Source organism: Heterocephalus glaber, unplaced genomic scaffold (genome assembly GCF_053883595.1).
Source record: "Heterocephalus glaber isolate CG9 unplaced genomic scaffold, H.glaber_assembly_v1.0 deba00001608, whole genome shotgun sequence".
Lineage (NCBI taxonomy): Eukaryota > Metazoa > Chordata > Mammalia > Rodentia > Bathyergidae > Heterocephalus > Heterocephalus glaber.
In genome coordinates, this window is record NW_028258379.1 from 13,776,037 (window position 1) to 13,794,104 (window position 18,068).

Here is an 18,068-nt window from a genome sequence, read left to right on the forward strand (position 1 = left end):
AGCACTGGAACCACTGAGCTAAATCCCCAGCCCTATCAAGAATATTTTTTAAAACTACAATGGAACGCTGTAAATGCTTTATGAAAGGCACAAATTGTTACATGTCTTCAGAGGAAGTTAGATTAGTAAATTCAAGGGAAGAAATGAAGGAAGACTTTGTAGAAGATGAAGCATATGAAAAGTGATTTATAACAATCCTAATCCTAACTTCTGAACATAAAAACAATTTAAGGGCTGGGGATTTAGTTCAGTGGCACTGTGCCTGCCTTGAAAGCACAAAGTTCCGCATTTGATCCCTGATACCAAAAAATAAATAAATAAAAACAATTTAAACCAAAAAGCTTTCCATTTGTCTAGAATGAGCTATTTATTTCCTTAGTTACCATTAAGATGGAGTGGAGGGCTGGGGATGTAGCTCAGTGGTGCCACGCCTGCCTAACAAGCGCAAGGTCCTGAGTTCGATCCCTGGTATGGGGGTGGAGGTGGGGGTGCAATGGAGAGTGGAAAATGAAAATGTATGTTAAACACTAAGAATATTTTCAAAAAGGAAATTTGATGATACTAGCCATATCATCATACTATTTGACAATAATAGTATCATTAGTCAATTGCCATTTATCTTCAAATACTATTTTAGAAGTTTATACTAAGGAACTTGATAGGTTGTTTTTTTTTAAATACTAGGGATTGAACCTGGTCCCTTTGCAATGAGGTACACATCCCCAGTCCTTTAAAATTTTGAGACAGGGTCTCCTAAGTCACTAAATTACCTAGGCTGGGCTCAAATTTGCAATCCTCCTGTCTTGGCCTCCCAGAGTTCTGGGCTTACAGGTTTGCACTATCACACCTGGCTATTATCTTAACCATTAAGATCTATCATAGACATGTTCTGCCAGTTTTGAATTTTATAAAAAGACTAACACATATCCTTTTGCAACTACTTTGTTTCACTCAACATAATGTTCATGAATCTGATTCATACTGTTGTCTGCAGTTATAATCTATTCATTCTCTTTGATAGAACTTCACTGTTCAATCAACCTGATATAAACTGACAGCAAGCCAGGTGTGGTGACCGACACCTGAAATCCCTGCCACTCAGTAGGCTAAGACAAGAGGACCCCAAGTTTCAAAATAGCCTGGCAACTTAGTAAGACCCTATCTGGAGCAGATGGTAATAAATTGTGAGTTCCAAAGGGTGAGGGCAACCCTACCCCTATGGCCTTGCCAATTTTAGCCCACATAACCTCTCTCTTGGGCTGGTTCTACTCATGGCCTGCAGCTCTCCTTAGCAAATGTTCCACATTTTTGGCATCTCTGAATTCCTGGGGTCTCCACTATACCTTCAGCTTTATGGACTGCCCTCCCAGGCCTTCCTTTGAAATCTGGGTGGAAGCCTCACTGATCCTACAGCTCTTATATTCTGCATGCCAGTAAAACTGGCATCACTGAGATGCTTCCTAGGTCTGTTGTTAGCCAGAATGATGAACTTCCTATTGGCAGCCCGGTCTTCTGAGCTCTGACCATTATTACCATCAAGCACTGTTTATAATGTTCTAGGGCTTCTCTAGCACACATCTCTAAATTTTTTAAAACTTCTTTTGCAAACCAGTTTCAAAGGCTTATGAACCATATAATCAGGAATAGTCACCAAAATAACCCCACTCTCAGTACCAATTTTCTGTATTAGCTTTCTCATCGCTGAGACACAATACCCAACTACCCACAACTTAAAGGAGGACAGGTTTAATTTGCTTCTGGTTTCATTACATGATCAGCTTGCTCCAAAGCAGAGACATTACCTGGAAAGGAGTGGAGAAGCAAAGATGCTTAGTTCATGGTGACTGAGAAGGAAAGCAGGGGAAGAGTACCAGAGCAGAAGGGTTAAGGGACCAGACAGAAATCCCAAGGCCATGCCTCCATGACTACTCAGACACACCTAGAAGTGTGCCATCAATCATGACAGCAGATCCCAAAGTCAAGTTGAAACTCTACACTAATAGCCACCATATTGCTAAACAGCTCATCAGAACTATTATTTAGTTGAATTTTTAAAAATGTTACCAATCTAATAGTATGAGTTATATCTTATTATTAAAGTGACATTGCATTCAAAGTAGCTCAAAGAAATTAATAAAGAACTTTTACCTCTAAAATATCAGCTTTTAGGAAATAATTACAAATAACGTCTTCTACATTTTTAAAGTAAATTCATAGGAGTATTTGTCTGGAACAAAGGCCATCTAAGTTTACAAACCATTCTTTTCTAGGAAAACTTTTTGCTGAAAGAGAAAATGTTTTTAAATTCTTGAATTATCTATTTTTATAAATATTTAGGGCAGATGCATATAGAACACAAAGTGCTCATGGTTACCAGGCAATGACAGAACAACAAAGTCAGGTTCTTTTATGTTAACAATTCAGAATTTTTCTATATGACCAGTATTTCCTTCACTACTTTATTTTCTCTAAATGATGAGAATTTTTGTCCTTTTCAAAAAATAAATTCTATAATAATTTCAGCTAAATTATAATGCAGATACATGAAGATTTTAATTTAGAAATTTTTAGATAAATTTCTTTCTTCAAATAACTTCAAATCTAAAGAAAATCTGCAAGTATTACTTCTATTTTCCCCCAATTTATCATTTTCTTACACACATTTTTTTTGACCAATGTGAGAATGAGTTATAGACACTATACCATTTTAGCCCTCAATTTTTCTATTTTCCCAGGAACAAGGACCTTTGCTTAGATAACCACAATATAGCTAAGCAAATAGGTATTATATCAATGCTAAAATTATAATCCATATGCAAGAGTCATTAATTCCCTTCAAAACAACCTTTAAAGCTATTTATTTCCCCAGTCCAAAATCTAATTCAGGATCATGCAAATCTTTAGATTTTTATTTTCTCCTAACAGTTCCCTAGTTTTTCTGTCTTTTATGACTGATCTTTTTCAAGAACACAGAGCAGTTATTTGGAAGATCATCCTTCAATTTGGATTTTTTTCATGTTTAAATTTAAGCTACAAATTTTATGCCAGGAATATCACAAAGTAATGTCATGCCATTCTCACTGTATTTTATTAGAAACTGGGAGATACTAGTTGGTACAAACTTTGATCACTTGGTTAAGGTGATATCTGCCAAGTTTCTCCATTGCAAACTTACTATTTTTCTCTTTGTAATAAGCAAATATTTGGTAAGGTTTATCTTGAGATTATGTGAATATCATGTTTTTCATCAACCACCCAATAGTTCTTTAAAAATTAGTACATGTTTGCAATACATGAAGTTTACATTCACCTTAGGGAGTTGGTACATGTACATGACATGCTTTGATTATTTTTTATTCCCCTTACCATTCTTACCCATATCCCTCCCACCATCTCTAGATCCCCTTTGCCCATTTTTACTATTAATATTTTTACTTATTTATGACATGTTTACATCCATTGTAAGTATCTGATACATGTACATGACCCATCTTAAATCTTTTTACTTCCTCTTCCCCTACTCCTCACCCTCAGTCTCTTGAATCCCCTCTCATCTGCAAAAGATCTACCCGTTTTCTTCTATAAGACTTTTATTTTACTGAAATGAGAGATACCATATTGTATTTAAGCTTGTGTGTCTCATTTCACTTAATATTATACTTTCCAGGTGTATCCATTTTCCTACAAATGTCTCAAACTTATCTTTTATAGCCAAGTAGTATTCAATTGTGTATAGATATCGCATTTTCTTTATCCATTTGTCTGTTGCACATACAAACTGCTTCCAGGATTTGGCTATTATTGGGCTGCTATAAATACTGTTGTGTATATGTTGCTGTAAAATAATGTCTTTTAGCTCTTTTAGGAAGATACCTAGAAGGAGAATAGCTGGGTCAAATTGAACTTCTAATTTTAGTTTTTTGAGAACTTACCTGATTTCTGTAATGGTCATACTAGTTCCCAACAACATTCCCAACAACAATGTAGAAATGTTCCTTTTTCTCCAAAGGCACACCAGCATTTGTTATTACAGTATTTGATTTCTTGATGATTGCTATTCTTTCAGGTGTAAGATAAAACTGTAGTGTTGTTTTAATTTACATTTCTGTGATGGCCAGACATTGAATTTTTTTCACATGTTTATTAGGGATTTGTACTTGAAGTGTCTTCATTTCACTTGTCCATTTTTTGATTGGAGCTTTTATGGGGAGGGGGGGTCTAATCTTTTTGAGTTATCTATTCTAGATTTCAGTCCTATGAATAGCTGGCAAATATTTTCCTCATTTTATAGGTTGTCTTTTCCCTCTACTGATTGTTTCCTTTGCTGTGCTTTTAAATTTGCTAAGCTTTTAAATTTGCTATAATCACATTGATTATTGCTGGTATTTCTTGTGCAATTGGAGTTCTGTTTATAAAGTCCTTGCCAATACCTATGACTTCAAGTGTTTTACCTATTTTATCTTCCAGTAGGCTATTTGTTTTAATGTTTACAACTCTGATCCATTTTGATTTTAGTTTAGTACATGGTGAGAGACTAGGGTCAAGCTTCAATCTTCTGCATATAGACAGCCTATTTAACACATGGTGCTGGGAAAACTGGCTATCTTTGCCTCAACATATGTTTTTGGCCCCTTGGTTGAAGATCAAATAGCCGAACACATCTAGGAATGTTTCTGTATCCTCTATTTGTGAAAGTGTTTTTCTTTGTTTGTTTTTTTGGTACTGGGGATCGAACTTGGGTCCTTGCACTTGCACAGCAGGCGGCAAAACCACTGAGCTAAATCCCAGGCCCCTCCTCTATTCTATTTGAACATAAGTGGTGATAGTGGGTATCATTGCCTTGTTCTTGATTTTAGAGGGAAAGCTTTCAGTTTTTCCCCATTTAATATGATGTTGGCCATTGGTTTGTCATAATTGGCTTTTATCAGATTTCAGTAAGGTCCTTCTATATCTATTTTCTTCAGGGTTTTTATTATGAAGGGATGTTGGATTTTGTCAAATGCTTTTTCTACATCGGTATGATCATGTGGTTTTTGTCCTTGCTTCTGTTTTATGTGGTGTATTACATTCATTGATTTGCGCATGTTGAGCCATCCTTGAAACCTTAGGATACAACCTACTTGGTCATGATGTATAATCTTTTCGATGATTTTTTGCATTCTATTTGCTAATATCACATTGAGGATTTTTGCATCTATGTTCACTAAGGAAACTGGCCTGTAGTTTTTAGTTGGGTCTTTGGTTTTGGAGTTAGAGTGATGCTGGCTTCCCTTTCAATTTCATTGACTAGTTTGAGGAATATTGGTGATACAACATCCTTAAAGGTTTTGCAGAACTCAGCAGTGAATCTATTAGTCCTTCTTTTTTTTTTTTTTTAGTTACTAGGCTTCTTTTTTTGTTTTGTTTGGTTTTTTGGTACCGGGGATCGAACTTGGGTCATTAGGCTTCTTTTTAATAATTGCCCCAATTTCACTGGTTATCTTTGGGCTGTTCAAAGTTATTATGTCTTCTTGGTTTAATTTTGGTAACTTGTATGTGCCTAGAAATCTGTCCCATTTCTTCAAGAATTTCCAATTTGTTAGAATACATAAAGAGTCAACTGATCTTTGTTAAAGGAACAAAGCCAAGACAATGGAGAAAAGATAAATCTTTCTCAACAAATGTTGCTGAAACAACTGACCACACACATTAAAGAACAAAACAAACAAAAAGTTTAGATACAGACCTTATACTCTTAGGATAACAGACCTAAATTTAAATGTGAAACTATAGATAAAAAAAACCCCAGAAGATACAAAAGAAAATGCAGATATTTGGGGTACAACAATGACTTTTTTAAAACACTGAAGGAGTGGGAGTACAAACTGGTGCAACCACTGTGGAAATCAGTATGGAGATACCTCAACTAGGATTAGAGGTCCCATCTGACCCAGCTATTCCCCTGCTGGGTATCTTCCCAAAAGAATTAAAAGAACCATACCACAGTGATACATGTGCACCCATGTTTATAGCGGCACAGTTTGTAATACCTAAAGCTAGGAAACAGCCCAAGTGCCCATCAACTGGAAAACTGGATAAAGAAGATGCGTTTGTTTTTTTTTATAAAATGGAGTACTACTCAGCCATAAAGAACAAGAAACTAGAGATATTTATAGCTAAGTGGATGCACATTGAGGCCATACTCTTAGGTGAAAAAAATAAATAAATGTGTAAATACTGAATAGTTTCGCTGGTGTGAAAAACTAAAAGTGTAAATAAGGGTCAAAATGTATAATTGATATTGTGAAATAGGAAGAAAAGGTCTAAAGGAGTAGGGGAAGTGGGAGGGGTAGGGGAAAGAAAAAAGGGGAAAAGAAAAAAATACCAGAAAATGAAAAAAATGGAAACAAAGTCTTTGTAAATAGGGAAGGGAGGGCAGGGGAAGGGGAAAAAATAAGAACCAAGATACATCATGTACAGGTACAAGATCCCAATGATGAATGTAACTGTATTATATACCTAAAATGTACCAATAAACTTAATGGGAAAAAAAAAACTCTGAAGGCATAATCAATGCCATAATCAGTTGGACTTGATTAAAATTAAAAACTTCTATCACATAAAAGTCACTGTCAAAAGCATGAGAAGGGCTGGGAAAGTGACTCAGTGGTTGAGCAAGTACTTTGTATGTGCAATGCCCAAGGTTTGATCTCCAGCACCACAAAAATAAATAAATAAATAAATAAATATTAAAAGACTAAGAAGATGAGCCATAAACTGAGAGGAAATATTTATAAAAGGACATATCCGATGAAGGATTATTATCCAAAATACACAAAAACTCAAAACAATAAAAAAACTGACAACCCAATTAAAAATGAGCAAAGGCTTGAACATACCTTACTGAAGACATACAGATGGCAAGGTAAGCATATGAAAAGATATTCCACAACAGGTCATTAGAGGAGTATAAACTGAAACAATGAAGTACTTCAACACACCTATTACAATGGTTAAATCTAAAACCCTGACAACACAAAATATTGGCAAGGATGTGGAGGCAAGGGGAAATCTCACTCATTGGGAATGAATGATGTTCAATGATAGGAATGAAAACGATACAACTACTTTCGGAGGCATCTTGGCAGTTTTTTACAAAACTAAACATACTCTTCCATACAATTCAGCAAGTAAGCTCCTTTGTAAATGAAATGAGTTGAAAACTTATTATGTTCACACAAAAACCTGCACACATTATGTTTATAGTAGCTGTATTCATAATGGACAAAATGTAGAAGCAAAAAAGTATCTTCAATGGCTGAATTAATAAATAAAACTATGATATATCTAGAAAATGGAATATTATTCAGCACTAAGGAAATGAGCCTTTAAACCCATGAAAACATATGGAAGAAGCTTAAGTGCAGATTACTAAGTGAAAAACAAAGTCTATCTAGATTTGGCTATATGCTGTACATCATCGATTTTATAACACACCAGAAAAGGGAGAACTATGGAGACAGTAAAAGGACTGGTGGTTGCCAAGGACTGTGGGGTTGAAAGGGATAAACACTCAGAGCACAGGTGATTTGGGGGGCAGTGAAATTATGTATGATACAATAATTTTAGATCATGACATAAGTCTGTCCAAACACACAGAATTCACATACAACAAGTTAAGCCTAATGTAAACTATGGACTATGGGTAATAAGGATGAGATGCTGGAAGTTCACAGTGGGAAGGCTGTACATATTTGGAGATAGAGGAAATACAAGAACTCTATGTACTTCCATTCAATTTTGCTATAACCTAAAACTCTTCTTAAAAATAAAATATATTTTAAAAACTGTACCAGATCTAAGAGAAGATAAAAAAGAATTCTCTCCAGGATCAAGTGGCAATGGAACTATATATGTTTGGCCTTTCTGTATGACATTTTACCCACTTATTAACTCACCCACTGGTACTTATCCAGCAATGCACATTTCTGAATTTTATTTAAAAATATGTCTCAAAAGTTAATACTTCCTTCTCTTTTATCAGACCCATCTAAGTGCTGCTTTTTAAAGTAGTTTTAGAATGATTTTTTTCTAAATGGATTTTGTACCAAAAAATTGTCATTTGAATCAGAAAACATGTTCACTCACTCAACAAATACTGTATTGAGAACCAATTATAGAATAAGTAATGTTCTTAGACTAGGGAGATATGGCAGAGAATGAAATAAAGCCTCTTAACTTCATGCCAGTTGTATTCTAAAAATAATAAAGCTGTAATATGCCATGAAGTATGAGGAAAAATCAATCAGAGTAAGGAGGAAAGTGCTGGGATGGAAAGGGGGTAGAAAGGAGAACACTCTTTTAAACAAAGTGGTAGAGAAGGTTTCACACATTTAGGTTGGTTATGTTTGAGCAGACAGATCTGAAAATAGTGGATAGTGGGAAAATAAGCCTAAGTAGTGAGCATTCCGGGTAAAATGAATAGCAAATATAGAGGTCCTGAGGCTGAGGTATATTCAATGTTAGAGGTACAGTAAGGAGATGATGTGGCTACAACTTATAAGTAAGAGGAAGGTGGGAGAAAGATTGGAAAGGAAGCCAAGGCGTTTCACTGGGTTTCATAAGCCATCACATGTATTTGGACTTCTATTCCTAATAAGATGAAAGGCACTGAAAGATTCCAGGAAGAGGAATAATGAGTTCTATATATTTAAGGGACCACTTTGGCTACCATACTGTAAACAGATAAGGGAGGGATCCAGTTAGGAAGCTACTAAATGAATCCAGGTGAGAAGTGGACTAGAATGACAGCAATTGAGATATGTCAAAGATGTGCTCCACCTACTGTCTACATACACCCTTAACTCCAGTAGAGATCATATTTGGAGCCCAGCTGCAACAGAAATCACTAAATGATGAAGTTTACAATAATCCATAGCCATTCTCTAAGACCTTTGCAAAGTGGTAGGATTCTGGATATGTCTTAAAGGCAGAGCTGACAGTGTTTTGAGACTTCATTTCCAGTTATTATAGAGTAGCTTTATCAGATTATTCTCCTGGTATAAAAGCTAGGTATAGAAATAAATAAAAAAGAAAGGAGCTGCAATGTGAGAGGCAAAAATACCAGAGGAAAAGGAAACTCAGTTAAGCCTGACATTCTCTTATTACTTTTTCCTCCTGGGACAACCAGATGTGGACAAGAGCTTCTGGCAATCTCATAGGGCTGCAGCGACAGAAATCAGAATTCAGAGCTATTAAGAGTCAGGAGATAGGGATGTAGCTCAACGGTAGAATGCTTCCTAGCATGTGTGAGGCTCTGGGTTTGATTCCCAGCACCACAAAACAAAAGACAGGCAGAATTTGAGGGGCTAAACTGCCAGATAAATGTCAATCACAGCAAAGTAGGTCTGGACATTTGCACTTCATTTTTCCTCAGAGGATTTACTGAATCCTAACTTGCGTGGGGGACAAGAGGCCAAGAACCAAGCAAAGTTCCTATTTAAAGCAAAAAAGGTAAGAAGAACAAGATTTATGAAAGAAAAAATTAAGATGACAGGGGCTGCCACAGAGATGAGGCCCTGGCAAATACCTCAGGATTCTATTTAATACCTCTGAAGGACAACTCTCTTGAAGCAAGTGGAAACTAGATTTAAACCAGAACTTGAGAAGCTGAAAACAAGGCTACAAGTCATCTCAAGCCTGTATCCAATCAAGGTCATCTGCTCCTACTTTTAAGCACCATCATAAAAAAGGTAAATCTCTCTGAAGAACAATATTATCATTAAGAGTCTCTAACATTCTTCATACATCATGTCTGACATTCAATTTAAAATTATTAGGAAAGCTAGAAGATAGGACCAAATGATTGAAACCCAAGAGAAAAAGCCGACAATAATGAAAAAAGACCACTAGAAGAGGATCCAGGCATTGTAATTATATTTCACCAGGGAACTGGATTTCTTTCTCCCCTCTATCACCTGGGTGCTAGGGATTGAACCCAGGGCAAGAATCAGAATTTATAAAAACCAAAAAAGAATTGAAATTCCAGAACTAAAAATACTTAATCCAGCAATATAACAGATGCTTTTAAAGCAGATTAGACATTAGATGAACTAGAAAATACATCAGTAGAAAATACTATATCCAGATGAAGCAGAGAAAAAGAGATGAATAATATAGAAAAGAGCACAAGAGACATGGAATTGAAGAAAGATTTAGCATACAGATATCCAGAATCCCAGGAGAAAATGAGTGACAGAGTGTGCAGAAAGAATACCTGAAGAGATATTCCAAATGTGACAAAAGACTGCTATCAAGCAATGGACCATAAGCATCTTAAACACAAAGAAAACACCTAGGCACATTACTGATTTAAAAAAACCCCAAAACACAAAACAAAACAAAACAGCCAAACATTGCTTCTTTAACAAAAACAATGGAGGGCCGGGGATTTAGCTCAGTGGTTCCACTGCCTGCCTCACAAGCACCAGGTCCCAAGTTTGATCCCCGATACCAAAAAAAAAAAGGAGGCTGAATATGTAGCTCAGTGTGAAGGGCCTGGTTCAATCCCCAGTCCCCCCTCCCGCCCCCCCCCAAAAGAAAGCTCTTAGACAAATGTGAACATTCTCACCTATAGACACAAAAGAAGGAAGTAATCCCAGGGGAAGTATGACAACACAGATAAGAACCACAGACACAGGAAAGAAGAAACATGGGTAAAATTAAATAACCATGAGTTATTTAAAATAACAATGGAGTTTTAGTATTACCACAATGTTGATTTCCTAAAATGAGGGGAGAAGTGTTCTTTTTTTTTTTCTGCTTTAAATGTTTGATATAATTTATCAGTTAAAACGTATATGAGCCTGTTCTTGTCATACAGGTAGGTTTTCAAGCTAGGAATATACTTTAATAGGTGCTATTCAAATTTTATATTTCCTCCAGAGTTAGTTTCATTAATTTGTCTTCCAAGGTACTTCTTAGAAGTTATCAAATTTATTTCGAAAAAGATTTCTGTAATATGCTTTCTATATCCTTTTAAACTCTGTAAAATCTGTAGTAATGTCTCCTAGATCTTGATATTGTCATTTTAAAAATGTATAATTGATATTGTGTAATAGGAAGTAAAGGTCTAAAGGAGCAGGGGAAGTGGGAGGGGTAAGGGAAAGTAAAGAAGGAAAAAGAAAATATATGAGAAAAGGAAAAAAATGGAAACAAAGTCTTTGCAAATAGGGAAGGGCGGAGGGGGTGAAGGGAGGGCAGGGGAAGGGGAAAAAAATAAGAACCAAGATACTCATGTAAAGGTTCAAGATCCCAATGATGAATGCAACTGTATTTTATACCTAAAATGTACCAATAAACTTAATGGGGGGGGAAAACAAAAATAAAATAACAATGGACATACAGCAAAAAAGAGGAGGAGGAGGAAGAATGAATGATAGTTGGAATAAAAGGACTGTAAAGTACCAAAAACAATACTAGTAGATTGTGTGCAAAATTGGCCCCAATTAAGGGCTGGGGATGTAGTTCAATGGCAAAGCACTTGCCTACTATGTATAAGGCCCTGGCTTCAATCTCTGGTACTGTAAAACTGGCCACAGTAATTCTTCATATTCTTTATTATAACCCTTTACAATGTGGCTTTGCTACTCTTCCTACAAAAGATGGAATCTATATCTCTACCCTTGGAGTTTGTGCATGGCCACATGACTTTTCTCTGACTAATGGAATATTAGAAATCATGATACACCAGACTTTAAAAGTGTTTACATATTGGGATTTGTCCTCTCCTGCTACTTTTACAACTCCGAAGCCATCAGAGGAATGAACCTGCCTGTTGGAAAGACTACACAGAGAACTCTCCTACCTCTACAGTGGCCCCGAATCTGCTAACCAAAATATACAGTACACAAGTGAGGCTCCTGTATGTAATCTGGCCTCAGCCAAACCACCAGCAGACCATCAAGATCAGCATAGCTCAAGCCAAACTGCCAGATCACCAATTACAAACCATCATTTATTTAAGCCACTAAGCTTTCTAAGCAGCAAAAGCTGACTGATACAGAACTAATACGTGTAAGTTGATAAATTAAGATGCATAAGTTGATAAGTGGTTCTGAAGCAGGGTCAATTTTCCTCCCCTTGAGGACACTGGCTGCTTTAGTTTGGATTTTAATGCCCCAGCAAGCCCATGCGTTAAGACTTGCTCTGAGTGGATTTTGTTTGGGGGCGGGGGGGTGCTGGGAATCCTTGTACATATTAGGCAAATGTTCTACTGAGCTATAACCTCAGCCTGAGGATTGTGTAACTTTCAGAAGTGGGGCATACTGATAGCTCTTCCAGTCACTGGGGGCATGCCTTTAAAGGGGATAGGACTCCAGCCTTTTCTTTTTCCTGTCTTTTTTGCTTCCCAACCACGAGTTTAGCAGTTCTGCAATGCCCTTCCACCATGTACCACCTCACTATAGGTCCAAAGCAACTGGGTCAATGAATTATGAACTAAAAGCTCCAAAACTCTAAGCCAAAATTAGCTTTCTAACATTAGCCAGAGCAATTAGACAAGAGAAAGAAATAAAAAGGATAAGGACAGAAAAGGAAGAAGTTAAATTATCACTATTTGCAGATGACATGATACTCTACAAAGTAGACCCCAAAAACTCCACCAGAAGACTTTTAGATTTGATAACCAAATTCAGTGGCATAGCTGGATACAAAGTCAACACTCAAAAGTCAATAGCCTTCCTGTACACAAATAACAGACTCATGGAGAGAGAAATTGGAGAAGCAATCTCTTTTGCAATAGCATCCAAAAAAATGAAATACCTAGGAATCAACCTAATGAAGTAAAAGACCTCTACATTGAAAACTACAGTACTCTGAAAAAGAATATTGAAGAAGATGGCAGGAAATGGAAAGATATTCCTTCTTCTTGGATAGGAAGAACCAATATAGTGAAAATGACCAAACTTCCAAAATTGTTATACAGATTCAATGCAATCAAAATCAAAATCCCAACAATGTATCTCACAGAATAAGAAAAGACAATCCTAAAATTCATTTGGAACCAGAAGAGACCTAAAACAGCAAAGACAATTCTGGGCAACAAAGGCAAAGCAGGGGGTATCACAATTCCTAACTAAATTATACTACAAAGCTACGGTAATAAAGACAGCGCGGTACTGGCAAAAGAACAGACCTGAGGATCAATAGAACAGACTAGAGGATGCAGAAACAACTTCAGACATACTCAACCACCTTATCTTTGACAAAGGAGGCAAACACCTTCACTGGAAGAAAGACAGTCTCTTTAATAAATGGTGCTGGCAAAACTGGCTTTCCACATGCACTATGTTTCACCATGCACTAACCTAAAATCAAAATGGATCAAAGATCTAAATATTAAAACAGAAACACTAAATCTGCTGGAAGAGAGAACAGGTATAACACTTGAGGACATAGAAGTAGGCAAAGACTTCATGAACAAATCCCAGACCACACAGGAAATACTACAAAGAATCAACAACTAGGACCTCATCTTATTAAAAAGCTTTTGCACAGCAAGAGAAACCACCAACAGAGTGAAGAGATAACCCCCACAGTGGGAAAAAATTTTTACCACCTATTCAGATAAAGGACTATTATCTAGAATATATAAAGAACTAAAAAAAAAAAAAGAAAAAGAAATCACACCACCCAAATTTAAAGACCCAATCCAAAAAATGGGCATCTGAAATGAAAAGACACTTCTCAGATGAAGAATTAGACACGGCAAATAAATACATAAAAAATGTTCAACATACGGCAAATATATAAAAAATGTTCAACATCACTGGTCATTCGAGAGATGCAAATGAAAACAACACAGATTCAACCTCACCCCAGAAAGAATGTCTGCTATCAAGAAATCAACCAATAACAAATGCTGATGGGGCTGTAGGGAAAAAGGAGCCCTTCTCCACTGTTGGTGGGAGTGTAGACTGGTGCAACCACTGTGGAAATCAGTGTGGAGATTTCTCAAAAAACTAAAACTAGAAGTTCCACTTGACCCAGTTATACCTCTTTTGGTATCTTCCTGGAAGAATTAAAAGCATCATATCACAGCACACCCATGTTTATGGTGGCACAGTTTGTAATAGCTAAATGTTGAAAACAGCCCAAATGCCCATCAACTGATGAGCGAATAATGAAGATATGGTTCTTTTATACAATGGAGTACTACTCTGCCATAAAGAAGGATGAGCTTCAGACATTTATAGCTAAATGGATGGACCTTGAGACCATACTCTTTTTTTTTTTGTACCAGGGATCAAACTCAGGACCTTGCACTTGTGAGTCAGGGGCAATGCCACTGAGCTAAATCCCCGGACCCTAGACCATACTCTTAAGTGAAATAAATCAGACACATGTTTAAATACCACATTGTTTCTCTGGTGTGAGAAACTGAAAGTGAAATGAGGACTGAAATGTATAATGAATGTTGGGAAATGGGAAGAAAGTGTTCAACTGGAAAGGGGACAAGGGAGGAGGGAGGAGGAAAGGAAGGGACAAGAAAAAAATGAAAAACATAGGGAGGGGAGGGGGCTTGCGGGAGGGAATAGAACAAAGTAAAATAAAATTTATAAAATAAATATATAATAAAAAAATAACTTTCTCTTTGTTAGTTAACTGTCTCAAGTATTTGTTATAGTAACAGAAAGTTTGCTAACACACTGGAGATGTTTTGTTGTTGTCCTGACTGGGTAGGTTTCTAGTGAGTAGAGGGCAGGGATACTGGTAACAGCCTATAAGGACAGCACTCCAAAAACAAATACTTATCTGGCTCAACTTGTCAACAGTGCCAAGACTGAAAAACCTCAAAGTAAAGTACAACACAGTGGGGAAGCCTTTACAATGGTCCTATCCAAAAGAACTTTTGGTATCAATGAAAATGGTCTATATTTGTGTTATACAATATGGTGGACACTAATTAGTGAGCACATGAAACATGGCTAGTTTGAGGAATCAGTTTTAATTTTATTCAATTTAAATTAATTTATACAGCCATGTATGGCTAGTGGCTTCTCTAGTCAATGGCACAGCTCTAAAACGCACATGCTAGTGTTGAGAGTAGTAAAAAAAAATTAGGTGAACAATAGAATCAATGAGTTGTTATGGTCTACATTCACTTGCTACAAGTAAGTATTCCAACCATTCTCTTTTATTTCTATATCTATAAACTCTTAAATACAACATACTGAAGAAACAATGAGCTAAAAGTGTTGTTTTTGTAGTACTGGGAACTGAACTCAGAACTTTCCACATACTAGGTACTGAGCTACAATCCTTGTCCTACACTGAAAAATTTTTACAAAGTAAACTTAATGTTAACTAACAACTTTAACTAGTGAGCATTTCTAGATTATTACCATGAAAGTCCTAAAAATTTATGTTTTGGGGTTTTTAAGTGATTAAAAAGAACTGCTACGTTTTAGAGACTTTCAAATTACACCAAGTGAGCAGCTCTTAATCAAACTGATTGCAGGTAATTAAATATTCATTTACTGTATTACTTAATCCCTTGCAGTTGTATCCTTTCTACTTTCTTCTACCCCCACCCCATCTACCAGTAAAGAAGGAAAACAATCCAATGCTGCTACAATTCCACAGACTTATTTTTTAACTTGTCAGCATTAAGTAGGTCAGTTTTCTGCTCTAGTGGGTGTTTTGGCAATAGGTTTGCTTACTGGAATACAGTGGCTACTCTGCCTGGTAAGCACAAACCCCAAAGAAAAAACGATTGTGAATAACTCTCCCTTAGGCTGCCCAATTGCTAGAATTTTTCTAGTTTTAACGGCATACTACCTGGAAATTCTGACAGAAAAACAAAACGCAATAAAAATAAAATTCTAATTCAAAATTGTTTTACACAATGAAGTCTAAAGATTTTAAAGGCCTTCAGCATCAACCAACCCACAGAGATTTTACTGAGAATTTGATAAATAGCCTTTCTAATCACTGAGCTTATAAAAAGTCAAGGGAAAGATAAAAGACTATCACGTGTTTTGTTAAGATTTCTAGTAGGAGAAAACTGTCCAGTAAAAATTAAATTTGGGAAAAACCTTTCCTAATAAAATATAACTTCCTTGTAAGGAAATTTATTGTTTTTAAAGCTAGAAGTAACTTAAACTTTCAATGGGTGTATACCAGAAAACAAATTTGGTAGTTTATTAGAATAAATTATTTATACAGAATTAAGTTATTGTTTCTTTTAAAATTCAGTGTTGGGCCAGGGATTTAGCTAAGTGGTTCTGCCACCTGCCTCCCAAGCACAAGGTCCTGAGTTCGATCCCCAGTACCCAAAAAAAAGAAAAATTCAATGTTGTTTCTCTATTATAGGTCTAAGAACTGTTTTACATTTTTAATCATTTTTTAAATCAAATATGAAAGACTTCGTGGATAAAAAACAGCTTGTTTTATATCATACATAAAGTTTCTATAGAGGCAAGATTAATAACCTCTATTTTTTAAAGCAGTAATTTAAATGAAAGAAAGGTTGAAACATATACTAACTGGATTTGTTTTCCAGAAAATTCCAAGAATTGTGACAAATCCTAGATTTGAATGGGAATCTTACCAGCCAAATGACTGACATGACTATAGAACATACAATCTCATTAGGAATAAATTACATGAAAAAACTGTATTATGATCAGTATGCACTGCTATAAAATATATGTACATCACCATAGCATTCTGCATTCACTGTTAGAAGCAAATTTACAGAAATATAGAAAATTGCAGCTATACTATAAGTTCCAGAAAAAGCCAAAGATTCACTCACTTTCATCTTTACTTAAAAACTAAAATAAATGTACTGGTAGATTTTTTTCTTTTCTTTTCTTTTTTTTTTTGGTACCGGGGATCGAACTCCGGTCCTTCCGCTTGTGAGGCAGGCAGCAGAACCAATGAGCTAGATCCCCAGCCGATTTTTTATTTTCTTAAGGAAAAGGAGTTTTTCCTCAGCCAAGAAGCTAACTACTGTCTTTTCCCACTGCCAGATTCTAAAAGTGGAAAAAAAATATAAATGAGTAAAAAAACCTTACATCTAAATGTCAAAATGTATAACAGCTATGTACATAGAGAAAAAAATTCCCATCATCTTGACCAATTAACAAGTTCCCAACTCTTAGTTTATTCTGCTTTTGAATATACTTACTTCTTGACAAAATGTCATAAAGCAGCTGACTACAGCAAGGAACTAAGAAATCATTTTTAAGACCAATAAAACAAAGAGATATGATTTTTTTTCATTTATAATAAAACACTTCAATATAATAAGGCAGCTAATTTGCTACATCACTCACATACCTTCTATCTTTTGGTTCAACTGTAATTCAGCTCCCAGAATTTAGCTTTAGTCTACAAAGTCCCAATATTACTAGGACACCTTTGTGATCCTTGGAATCATTCTAGAGCTAGTATTCTAATAGTAGGCTTTTAAGCAAATAGACTGCTTAAAGGGGAAGGGGAAGGGTCCAAAATCAATTCCATCCTTGCTATCATACTTACCTTAAGAGACTGCCTTTAGAGATGAAAAATATCTTATAACAGTCACTGTTTAAAATGAGACCATAATATTTATCTCCTGATTTCCACTGGCATTCCACTATATGACTTTAAGCCATATCACCAAAGACATGCAGGTTATGTGTAATAGTATGTTAATCTATAGCAGTGATGGTCAACCTTTTAGAGCTTTCAATGATACAAACAGCCCACTACGGCACGTGTGCCATAGGTTTGCCACTACTGATCTATAGGCTAACATGCCAAAAGGCCATCAGAAATTTAACCTACATTTTATCTACTTAACAACAAAAATGAGAAAATGTATGTGCCCCCAAAACTCTAACATAACCCATGTTACCAAAACAACATGTAAAGATCATTTTTTAAAAGGGGTGGGAGAGTTAAGAGATAATGTCAGATGACAAAAGAAGAAATACAAATCCATACAGAAATATTTGGTTCAACATTCTATTTCTTGAACTATATTAACAATACAATACACGTATAACAAAGATGAATGTAAAAGAATGTTCATTGTAGCA

At 35.8% G+C, this 18,068-nt stretch overlaps 1 protein-coding gene across 32 annotated transcripts in view; it reads right to left on the reverse strand.

Moving 5' to 3' along the window:
* Positions 1–18,068, reverse strand: part of Numb (NUMB endocytic adaptor protein) — a 149,800-nt gene that overhangs the window by 86,830 nt on the left and 44,902 nt on the right. The window contains exon 1 of one of the 32 annotated variants that reach the window (XM_021246736.2): positions 17,326–17,346. The exons of the other annotated variants lie outside the window; for them this stretch is intronic. The gene's annotated coding sequence lies outside the window, so the exon portion shown is untranslated. Of the gene's footprint in view, positions 1–17,325; positions 17,347–18,068 lie in introns of those variants that run through there. 32 annotated transcript variants of the gene reach the window in all.